The following is a 9,071-nucleotide window of genomic DNA, read 5'->3' as shown; positions in this document are numbered from 1 at the left end:
GAGATAAAACAGTCAAGATTAGGAAAAGTTTTGGGGCACACATGAGCATAGGGATGTGAAGAGGTCTTCACGGGTTCAAAAAGTTAGACACGTTCCGAAATGGATCTATGGGTTTCCCACCCAACCCGATATGCATGAATATAACATTTATAAACTGAGACCCGTTCCGAATGGACCCGAGGGTAGTCAGACCCATTCCGAAAAGGCTTTTGGAAAACAGAACCAAACAGACCCATGACGGTTCGGATGAAAGAGACCCTTCCAGATCCGAGAGTAGAAAGAGAGAGAGAAAGAAACTTCCGACTGGGCACTGCCAGCGCCATCAATAAACAGGTGATATTGGCCAAAAATTACACAGTTACTTATGTGTCCTTAAAACTGCCTATAAGAAATATCAAAACAACAATTTATTGTGTTTCGATGTTAAAAACTTTATAGACTATTGTTGTATTGGTTTTTACTGTCCTAAAACAATAATTGTCCACCTGATTTGAACGCTAAATGCATCAGGGCATTGTATGCATAGACAATTGAAGTCGGAAGTTTACATACAGTCGTGGCCAAAAGTTTTGAGAATGTCGCAAATATTAATTTCCACAAAGTTTGCTGCCTCAGTGTCTTTAGATATTTTTGTCAGCTGTTACTATGGAATACTGAAGTATAATTACAAGCATTTTACAAGTGTAATAATTGAACCGCTCTCCTTGAAGTTCTAGATGATCCGATAAATGTTTGATTTAGGTGCAATATTACTGGCAGCAATATCCTTGCCTGTGAAGCCCTTTTTGTGCAAATCAATGATGATGGCACGTGTTTCCTTGCATGTAACCATTGTTGACAGAGGAAGAACAATGATTCCAAGCACCACCCTCCTTTTGAAGCTTCCAGACTGTTATTTGAACTCAATCAGCATGACAGAGTGATCTCCAGGCTTGTCCTCGTCAACACTCACACCTGTGTTAACAAGAGAATAACTAACAAGATGTCAGCTGGTCCTTTTGTAGCAGGGCTGTTTTTTGGGGATTCAGTTCATTTGCATGGCAAAGAGGGACTTTGCAATTAATTTCAATTCATCTGATCACTCTTCATATCATTCTGGAGTATATGCAAATTGCTATCATACAAACTGAAGTAGCAGACTTTGTGAAAATTCATATTTGTGTCATTCTCAAAACTTTTGGCCACGACTATACACCTCAGCCAAATACATTTCAACTCAGATTTTCACAATTACTGACATTTAATCCAAGTAAAAATTCTGTGAAATGTCAGAATAAGAGTAGAGAGAATGATTTATTTCAGCTTGTATTTCCTTCATCACATTCCCAGTGGGTCAGAAGTTTACATACACTCAATTAGTATTTGGTAGCATTGCCTTTAAATTGTTTAACTTGGGTCAAACGTTTTGGGTAGCCTTCAACAAGCTTCCCACAATAAGTTGGTGAATTTTGGCCTATTCCTCCTGACAGATCTGGTGTAACTGAATCAGAGTTGAAGGACTCCTTTCTCCAACACACTTTTTCAGTTCTGCCCACAGATTTTCTATGGGATTGAGGTCAGGGCTTTGTGATGGCCACTCCATTACCTTGACTTTGTTGTCCTGAAGTAATTTGCCACAACTTTGGAAGTATGCTTGGGGTCATTGTCCATTTGGAAGACCCATTTTCGACCAAGCTTTAACTTCCTGACTGATGTCTTGAGATGTTACTTCAATATATCCACATAATTTTCCAACCTCATGATGTCATCTATTTTGTGAAGTGCACCAGTCCTTCCTGCAGCAAAGCAACCCCACAACATGATGCTGCCACCCCCGTGCTTCACGGTTGGGATGGTGTTCTTCGGCTTCCAAGCCTCACCCAATTTCCTCCAAACATAACGATGGTCATTATGGCCAAACAGTTCTATTTTTGTTTCATCAGACCAGAGGACATTTCTCCGAAAAGTACAACCTTTGTCCCCATGTGCAGCTGCAAACCGTAGTCTGGATTTTTTTTGTGGCGGTTTTAGAGCAGTGGCTTCTTCCTTGCTGAACGGTCTTTCAGGTTATGTCGTTTTACTGTGGATATAGATACTTTTGTACCTGCTTCCACCAGCATCTTCACAAGGTCCTTTGCTGTTGTTCTGGGATTGACTTGCACTTTTCACACCAGAGAGTAATAGGATACAGCATGTGTCAAAATGATTGATTGATGACAGGTGTCAAAAATATGATTGATTGCTGAACTTATGACCTTCTGACATGTAGTGAATATGTGCATTGTCCCGCCCCCCTGTTCGTGTGGTCATGTGTTAGAGGGTGTGTGTTATTTTGTGGCCCATGCCCCCCTCCACCCCCCAGTTTTATTTCCCTTATGGTTGTTATCTATGAAGCATGAATGTCTGGGTTTATAGATATCTCTGGGGGCCTCAGTATTATAAATGTCCAGAACAAGCCATTTTTTAAGACCTGAATATTAAACATCTAAAATATGTCTACAAGTGTAATTCTCGGAGTGCTCTGTAGCTCATGTCACGAACCCAACGCCAAAAGCTTGGAGGATATTTTGTTAGAGGCTCCCGAATGTTTTAACGGATTTCTGTGTACAAGCGAGGGCCATATTTCGTACATATTCAACCCGGAGGAATCTACGGTTAAGATATTCACAGACAGCGTGTCCCAACCCTTTTATCGTGCAGAACCCGAGACTTATTCTCCAGCGCTAAGGATGCGAGAATGTTTTAAAATAATGTTATCTTTGTGTCAAATGCAACGTGCCCTGAGTGGTTCAAGGCTGCCAGGATATGCGTTGAACAAGTCTGTGGACGCCAGGATCTAATGGCTCTGAGAGTAACTGCCAGGGGGTATACCCCGGACTACCCCTACGTCATGATGACGCGTGCATGTTTAAATATGTGCCCCCGCCCCGTCCCCCTGTTCGTGTGGTCATGTGTTAGAGGTTGTTTGAACTTTTGACCCATGCACCCCTCCACCCCCTGTTTTATCTCCCTTACGGTTGTTATCTATGAAGCAGGAATGTCTGGGTGTATAGCGCTGGGGCCTCAGCATTATAAATGTGCAGAACATGCCATCTTTAAGACCTGTGTGTGTGTGTGTGTGTGTGTGTGTGTGTGTGTGTGTGTGTGTGTGTGTGTGTGTGTGTGTGTGTGTGTGTGTGTGTGTGTGTGTGTGTGTGTGTGTGTGTGTGTGTGTGTGTGTGTGTGTGTGTGTGTGTGTGTGTTGTGTGTGTGTGTGTGTGTGTGTGTGACACAAGGTCCCTTGGAATTGTGTCCATTTCAGGCTTTAAACAACAATTAAACAGCCATCTAAATAATGTTTCTCAGCCTAGTTTCCTATTTAGTTCTCTTTATATGTACAGGCACAGAGCTTCCAGATGGCTCCAGCCTAAGGATTTTCAGGTCATGTACACACAGGGAGATTAGAACCCCAAAGAAAAGATCCTAAAGGTACTTTCAGATTCAGGTTTATCATGACAGCCGCTTTATGAAAGGCCTTTACTTATGGCTAAACAGCTTCTACACAGTTTATTAATTAATGCTGTGGGATGAAATTAGGTGTTTCTAGGAGGTCTTAAACAGATCTACAGTGAAACAAACATGTACACTTTCCACACATATTTATTGACTTTTAAAAAGACCACAGTAACATGACAGAATTTGTGCAAAGGCAACGAAATCTGCTAGGGGATATTAGATGTACAACAGTAGTATTCTGTAACAAGCAATACGTGTTAAACATGAGGCACATGAAATCAGGACAGCCTCTTTATGAAAGGCCTTTAACTATGGATAAACAGTTTTTCTACACATCTTATTCATTAATGATGTGGGCATACCCAGGATTTACAGGCAGGACGTTTGATCTACACAGGGAGGGAAAACTTACGGAGTTATGATGGAGAGGGCAAGCGTCTTTCAGTTGGTGAATTCGAAACGGATAAGGGTCTTGTAGCTCCCTTCAGTAACCACGAGCACAACCGTTCCTTGATTTTAACTGGACGGCTTTATTCTGTAGTTTCAGTGAGAATTATCCCCTTCCGTGAGAACTATAAAGTAAATGAAAAATACAGTTAAGCACACTCTTACAACCTTATCTTACGAGTGACTTATTAGCTTGGTATAACTCTGAAGTGCTTACATACATAACAGTTTAACCGGTGTTATAACGGGTTCAGATTAAACACATGAATAAAGGAAAAAATACCTCATTGGCTGCTTATTACAGAAGGGAGGAAATCAAACTTCACACGTATTATTCATTTACATTACATTACATTTAAGTCACTTAGCAGACGCTCTTATCCAGAGCGACTTACAAATTGGTGCATTCACCTTATGACATCCAGTGGGACAGTCACTTAACAATAGTGCATCTAAAACTTAGGGGGGGTGGGGTGAGAGGGATTACTTAACCTATCCTAGGTATTCCTTAAAGAGGTGGGGTTTCAGGTGTCTCCGGAAGGTGGTGATTGAATTCCTTGCATGAATTCACACTTCATCCTAACATACACTCTTCAACCTTTATGAACTACACCGGATGACATGAAAACTTAGTTAACGCAGCGCAGGGTTGCCTTCCATCCAAAAGTGTGTTGCTACAATAAGGATCCCCGTTACAACAGTATTAGCTACATAGTTCCGCTTGTATTATCATTTCCCCCGCACAGCGGACACATAAACAATTCAAACAAAAGACAACGACATAACCTGTAAGTCTAACTGTCAGTTACAGGTCGGGGCTAACAGGACCCTTTATCTGTAAGAAATAGTAAACATTTTGGAATGTGTTAAAATGTAGGTACTAAATCTTTTGAATTAAATCACTGGTTTTAAAAATGTATCTCACGCTTTATAGATAGGGGCAGAGCTAATTTCATATATCGGTTTAGGGGGTTATTAACTTTATGTAAAACAATATTCACTCAAACAACACCGCTTAGAGCAGCTTGGAGATTATTAGACATGTAAGTGGGGAGCAAAAGAGCGGATTTAACCAACTCTGTACAAACCCCGACAAGGGGTATGATAACTCTGACGCGTACGTCTAATGATTATTGTAGATGTTTACATCTGAGGGAGTTGACAGTAGGTCAATGAGATGTATAAAGGCAAATTGACATAACGGACCTCAAAAGACCAACAGCCTACTTAATAATATAGAATGCAGAGGTGTGTAATGAACATGTAACCACTATAAAACAAAAAAAATGTCTCGAAACAACCCCCTAGTTAGGGACAGAACGTGGAGCATATACTTTAATACAGTTACCACAGCATTAGCGCAAACCCACAGCCCCGAATATTTAGCTGCCATTTCTGAAGGCTACTGGACATAGGGGGTTGGGAAGCGACTGTTAGACGTAGATTCTCAGAAGCAATTTATAGTCTTCCCTACAATGGTATGTTATAAAGTTTGTAATAATGTACAAAGACCTGCATCCAAGGTTTATTTTTATTTTTACATAAAAACAGAACTCTTAGATGTAGAGAAACGTTTGAAACCAAGGTGTGCACTATCATGCATAAGGCATGTCGAGATATCAACCGAACAGCGGGGGTTAAACATAGATATCTCTAATCTGCGGCCCCCACACACCCCGTTTGCAGACAGAATGTCACGACAGCCCCCTCCTGTTGTTTGAATTCACAGCCTGCGTTCTCTAAACCAGACATACATGGGGTGGGGGGGTGTAGCATACATCTCTCAAACTAATTTCGAACTTTTAGATCGTTAGGTACAGAACTATTTTTTAACGTTGTCAGCATTGCTTTAGCGCAAACATAAAGGCCCGAATATTGAGCTGCCAGGACAGATTAAATTAATAATAATAATATTCTGAATAAGTGAATCCCAGCCTAATAGATATTTCTGAAGGCTACTGGACATAGGTGATTGGGAAGCGACTGTACCCGAGTTATTTGTGTTTTAAACAGGGGGGGACAACGTTTTATTTGTATTTTTTATTATTATTTTTTAGGTATGATGGACAACGGACACAACGGGTGACTTGGCTGCATTAGGGACTCTGAACGACATCGGAGTAACCGATGAAACATACAGTATTAGGTATTTTTGGTATGAAAGGTCTACGAACGTTGGAACATCTACAACTATTGAAGATGTAAAAAGGGGTTTTCAGAAATACATTTGGTTTGCAGATATGTATTATTATAAAAATAATATAACATTATTATCATAATATAAAACACTTTAAAGGAGCTCTAATTCAAACATGCAAGGATATATATATATATATATATATATATATATATATATATATATATATATATATATGATACGATTACCCACTTTAAAACTGTTGCTGCAAAATCACTTCTCAATGTGTGTACATGTCAAGCGTTCAACAACAATAAACCAACCAGCTCAATAATGTTTCTCAGACTTACAAACTGTTGAGTTTTCTAGTTAGTAAAGAAACAAACACTAAGCCAAAACACAAAAAAGTTGTAATATAATATGTATACAAGTCATTCTATACGGAAAACAGGTACATTTTGATTGATCAAGAATTCCCAATAGGTTTGTGTCACGCCCGGACCATAGTTTGCTATGTATGTTTATAGGTTTTGTTTGGTATGTGGGGGATGATCTGAGGGGGCATTCTAGGCTGTATGTCTAGTTTGTCTTTTTATGTGTCTGGCCTGATTGATTGAAAACCCTGAGGCAGGTGTTAGTTGTTGTCTCTGATTGGGAAACATATTTAGTAGGTAGCCTTTGTTGTCATTGTTGGGTGATTGTCTGTTAGGTGCTTGTGTCAGCACATTTGATATATAGCGTCACGGTAGTTGTTCATTTATTGGCTTGTTCAGTTTACTTTGTGTTTGCGTCATCCATTAAAACGATGCATTCACACCACGCAGCGCTTTGGTCCGCTTCTTATTACCCATGAAGATCGTGACAGCTTGATCGGATCCTCAACCCTATTACGACAGCATATAATGCACAGTCATATGCAAAACCATAACTCTGACAAGAAAACAATGAAAACCTTAACACGACTACAAACGACTACAAACATTGCCATTATTTTAGTTAACAGCCACCCATGGGTGAATTTGGTACTTTTTCTTTGTACATGCACCAAGCCTCCAAGGGGGGTGACAACCGTATTCCTAATGAGAAATATAGTCTAATAAAACAAATGTCTGCATAATGAAAGACGTGAAAACTCTAGCCAACAATGTATTTTGAGCTGTTTTAAACGGGGATATTGCCAGTAAGGTCACTGAGACTAACAATAGACAATAGTTATTGTGGGAGGTTTAGGGTTAAAATATATGGGAAGGATCAGGAATGTTAGAGATTTGGTCACTGGGGCGATTTTGAAAGAGGGAGATTAGAACCATAAAGTAATAGGGTGGTAAGAGATCCTAAAGGTAATTTCATATTTCAGTTTAGGGGTTATTAACTTTATGGAAAACAATATTCCCACTATGTGTATTATAAACATGTACAGACATAGAGAGCCAACACATCAATATATAACAGGGATGAGTGGGGATTCATAGTAAAACAGGAGGCTTCGGTAACCTGCAATACGTGTTAAATATGTTTGACATACATCCATGACTGAATGGTTTCACAAACTACCTTTAAAGATTTTGTAAGAAAGTTGTAACAGGCCTCATTCACCAGTCTAGAGATGAACACAGAGACACCAAAAACATCAACGTTTAGAGCAGCTTGGAGATTATTAGCTATGTAAGGGGGGAGCAAAGATGACAACCGTATACCTAATGAGAAATATAGTCTAATAAAACAAATGTCTGCATAATGAAAGACATGAAAACTCTAGCCAACAATGTATTTTGAGCTGTTTTAAACGGGGATATTGTCAGTAAGGTCACTGAGACTAACAATAGACTATGTTTAAATAATCTAAATGAAGACTATTGTCTATTGTTAGTCTCAGTGACCTTACTGACAATATCCCCGTTTAAAACAGCTCAAAATACATTGTTGGCTAGAGTTTTCATGTCTTTCATTATGCAGACATTTGTTTTATTAGACTATATTTCTCATTAGGTATACGGTTGTCATCTTTGCTCCCCCCTTACATAGCTAATAATCTCCAAGCTGCTCTAAACGTTGATGTTTTTGGTGTCTCTGTGTTCATCTCTAGACTGGTGAATGAGGCCTGTTACAACTTTCTTACAAAATCTTTAAAGGTAGTTTGTGAAACCATTCAGTCATGGATGTTTAGGGCGGTTTAGGGTTAAAATATATGGGAAGGATCAGGAATGTTAGAGATTTGGTCACTGGGGCAAAAGAGGGAGATTAGAACCACAAAGTAATAGGGCGGTAAGAGATCCTAAAGGTAATTTCATATTTAGGTTTAGGTGTTATTAAATTCATGGCAAACAATATTCCCACTATGTGTATTATAAACATGTACATACATAGAGAGCCAACACATCAATATATAACAGGGATGAGTGGGGATTCATAGTAAAACAGGAGGCTTCGGTAACCTGCAATACGTGTTAAATATGTTTTACATACATCCATGACTGAATGGTTTCACAAACTACCTTTAAAGATTTTGTAAGAAAGTTGTAACAGGCCTCATTCACCAGTCTAGAGATGAACCCAGAGACACCAAAAACATCAACGTTTAGAGCAGCTTGGAGATTATTACCCATGTAAGGGGGGAGCAAAGAGCTGATTTACCTCTATGGTCAAATGCATCAATAGTTTTTAATGAAGGGGTCGCGGCATTCATTTAGATTATTTAAACATAGTCTAAAACCAGTAAGAACATAGATTGAATGATCGGCTTTGTGCTATTGAGCAAGAGGCCTGACCCATTTCTATGGAAGAAGCCATACTTTTTATATTCAGCTTCTGAATTAACTAAATCATAAATATTTTTTTTAATCAGCTTAATAGCTTGATACACTTCAATCATTAGAATCATTTACATAATGTAGTTCAGATAGAGCACGAGCAGCAGGGCGGGCGATAGAGGACACAACTGTATCAACGGCTTGAATTTCTAACAAAATAATATTATCAATGTATACAATATATCGGTTTATTAGACCTACCA

At 39.2% G+C, this 9,071-nt stretch overlaps 1 long non-coding RNA gene across 1 annotated transcript; it reads right to left on the bottom strand.

Moving 5' to 3' along the window:
* Nucleotides 1–3,600: 3,600 nt before the first annotated feature.
* LOC124047767 lies at nt 3,601–4,239 on the bottom strand. Its single transcript, XR_006841126.1, has 2 exons — nt 4,205–4,239; nt 3,601–4,046 (listed from the first exon to the last, which is right to left on the bottom strand). It is a non-coding gene; the product is annotated as an uncharacterized LOC124047767 (long non-coding RNA).
* Between the last annotated feature and the right edge of the window lie 4,832 nt (nt 4,240–9,071).

This window comes from Oncorhynchus gorbuscha, linkage group LG11, assembly GCF_021184085.1.
Source record: "Oncorhynchus gorbuscha isolate QuinsamMale2020 ecotype Even-year linkage group LG11, OgorEven_v1.0, whole genome shotgun sequence".
Lineage (NCBI taxonomy): Eukaryota > Metazoa > Chordata > Actinopteri > Salmoniformes > Salmonidae > Oncorhynchus > Oncorhynchus gorbuscha.
The sequence above is the reverse complement of the archived record's forward strand: the minus strand, read 5'-3'. Positions and strand labels throughout refer to the sequence as shown.